The 3,258-nt window shown below is 44.2% G+C and overlaps 1 protein-coding gene across 1 annotated transcript in view; it reads right to left on the minus strand.

The window, feature by feature from the left end:
- LOC106532507 (kynureninase) overlaps positions 1-3,258 on the minus strand; it is a 33,691-nt gene that overhangs the window by 16,029 nt on the left and 14,404 nt on the right. The window lies entirely within an intron of this gene.

Raw genomic sequence — 3,258 nt, forward strand, 5'->3', positions numbered from 1 at the left:
GCGATCAAAATCTGGTGTGTTGGAGCAAGAAAACCTCTAAAACATGCAGGATAGCGGCCCTCGAGGACTGGAGTTTGACACCCCTGCCCTACAGGCTTCCTGTGATTAGATCAGATTTACAGGAGGCAAATGAAGGACAGACGCTTGCAGACTCTATAAAAAAAGTGTCCAGTGCAAGATTACCGTCTCCTGATTCTGTATTCCTCCAGGAAACCATGCAACAGTAAATCCAGGTGACTGGTTTTACATAAAGGTTATCAAAAGAAAGAACTGGACCAGTCCACGTGGGGAGGGCCCATTCCAGGTCTTGCTGACAACATCAACAACAGTGAAAGTTGCTGAACGATCGACGTGGGTTCATCTCTCACATTGCAAGCTGCAGAGCATGCCACACCCCTGAACAAACTGTGCTGCACCCCTCAACAAGTGGAGTAGTGGGAAAAGTCTGGTTTACAAAGGGATTCGGTCATCAACTAGGGYCCGTTTGTCTCAAACCCAGTGAAGAACTCAATGACCCTACTCATATTAGTGTTCAGGGGCCCCTGGTGACTCTGCAATCCAAGCAGTGAAGAATRGTCCAGGAGGGGAGACCCTGCGCTGAGCTGTGACCAACGTGTGTGGACCAGTGAGTGATGGAGCCAGCGATGGAGCCAAGACGTGTCCATTTCGAGATGGAGGAGCCCAGATGTGGCCGCTACAGCATGGACAGTCTGAGACACGCCCTTTTTGGCATGGTGAGGCCACCTCCATGTGTGACATCTGTGACACATCAACACCCACGGCGAGGAAGAAGATAATCAGATGAACTGGTTGCAACACCACCTTGTGTCTTCTATACAGCAATATCCTTTCCTAGTGGTATTCCAATTGTACTGGTTGTTCTGGCCTCTTATTACAGGTAAAGCGGTGTTAGTGGCTGCCAGACAACAAATTCGGGTACATAAGACATTTCAATTCACAGGTCCCAACCKAGCATTTTACTCTGCCAAGACGCGCGCACAATGGAAGCCCAGTTGCACCATTGGGCCTAACATTACTATCGTTGCAAATACAACCTCCACTGTGTTAATTGACCCTTGTGTGTATTTTAAGTGTGAAGACAGTCGCAGTTTGGGATGGGCAGACATATATGTTTGTTATAAATACACCTATAAACAATGTCCCACCTGTGATAAATGGGTGTATGCTATCAAGACCACAGCAGACTGATTGGAATTATAAAAAGACACTGAAGGAGTTAAATCCAGTGATAAGTTAATAACACCTCACCTGCCATTATATGTTTCAACTCCAGAATGCTCAGATAAGTGATCAGGGATATTTCATCCTATGTGCCTATGTTTCAGGGACAGACCCTTGTGCCCKCTTCTGGCTTACAGTAACGTCATCTTTGCAGAACCCATCCCCCTCTTTTCACCTGTTAGGCTCTGATTACATCTCTGCAGTTCATGATGTGGACAGCCACCGCCAGCTTGGAAATATGTGGTGGAATGTGGTGCGAACTTATCTTCTTGCTGCACGGGTGAACTCCTCGTGCTATGCCTGCACTCTTTTCCCCCAGGATGGAGCCATGTCTTTGCCTGTTCGACCACACCCTTTAAATGAGTCAGAGGTATTATGCACTTTAATGGCCCTTACACCACCATACCAGGCGGCAAAAAATGGATGGATGCTAGTTAGAGCTAATATCACAGAGCCTTGTAAATTTTTAGCTAACACCAACCTAAGAGCAACAACTAGTTCAGTTCTGAAGACTAAAGATGCCCATCTCTTTTGAGTCATTAGGATCAGTTCATCCTTACTTTTCTCAGGTGACTCAACCGGTCTATTTTCACATGCCTTTTCACAAGAGTAGAGTTTTTCTTGGCACCACACAGGGATGTAAGCGCATCTTGAGCGCCACTTCTACAGCACAGCCCTGGGATGCTTCTGGGTATCACCTCCCAGGAAAGGCATCCAAAGCCAAGTCTTCTTTAAAATTCCATAATGTCAGTCATGTTTCTCGGCTTATTGTGTGGCCTGGCGGTTGTGGATTAGGAAGTCATCAAGATTCAGTCTGGCTTTGTGGTTTCCACTACTTTCAGGATTTAACCCCGCTGTGGTCTGGTACGTGTGCCCTAGTGGATCTGAGACCTGCCATTTTGGTACTGGACTCTCTGTTGTATAACACCCACCACTACCCGTGGTTCATGGCGGAGCCCAGACCCCTGTACCGACAAAAGAGGTCTGAGGTGATCTCAGGCGGGGTGAAGTTCTTGAGTGGGGTGGAGGACGGTGAATAATGCACATCACATTGACCAGCTTCATACGAGGCTAGACCAGCTTCATCTGACGGAGATTGTGGAGGACGGATTCTCAGCCCTGGGTCCCTTCGTCATCGCCACCAGAAACATGCTCTTACAACATAAAACGGCTTTGGACCTGCTTTTCGCTTCCCAGGGTGGTCTCTGTCATGTGATTTGGGGATTCTTGTTGCACTTGCATTCCTGATGCTTCCGGGAACATCACTCAAACTGTACAACACTTGAATAAACTCCTGGCCGACATGAAAGCTGATGATGTCATTGAGCCTAAGGGATGGGACTAGTGGTCTTGACTCACAGCCGGAGGATGGCAAGCTTGGTTAGTTAGGGTCCTAACACCATTAATTTTTGTGTTTGTTTTGCTTATGATCTGTTCCTGCTGCATAGTCCCCATGATCAAAAAAATGCCTCACTTGTCTTTACATCCCTGTTCCTGCAACATGCTCATCAATACTTGTTCCCAGAGAGGTGCAGGACTTTTGATGACCCCTTATCTCTGGTGACTTTTAAACTGAAACTTGCAGTTTGTAAATAAGTTAAAACAATTTTTATATTCCATTATCATTTTCCTGAGGGAAAGTTCTATTCTGAAGCACTAACATTTCTTAGGTCTCAACTAAAAAAAAGTGACCTACAGAAGCTCATTTATTTTGACTCCTATATTAACATAAACAAACAAAACAAAAAGTGTTTTTATTTTATGTTTATAAGCTTTTCTTAACAAGCTTGCCTAGAAAAAGGCTTTTATTACATGGTTAAAAGAGTACAACAAGCTTTTTCTTAACAAGCTTAAATAAAATTAAGTTTTTATTACATTTTTATGAGCATTATTAATAAGTTTTGATACATCTTTGAGGTTTTTATGTCCCATTATGATTTAAACTGAAAAAAAATGTGACATAAAACTGACAATGTTTTATTAGTGTTTTTATTAGGTTTTTATTCTCATTACAAG

The sequence above is a fragment of the Austrofundulus limnaeus genome, unplaced genomic scaffold, assembly GCF_001266775.1.
Source record: "Austrofundulus limnaeus strain Quisiro unplaced genomic scaffold, Austrofundulus_limnaeus-1.0 Scaffold782, whole genome shotgun sequence".
Taxonomy (NCBI): domain Eukaryota; kingdom Metazoa; phylum Chordata; class Actinopteri; order Cyprinodontiformes; family Rivulidae; genus Austrofundulus; species Austrofundulus limnaeus.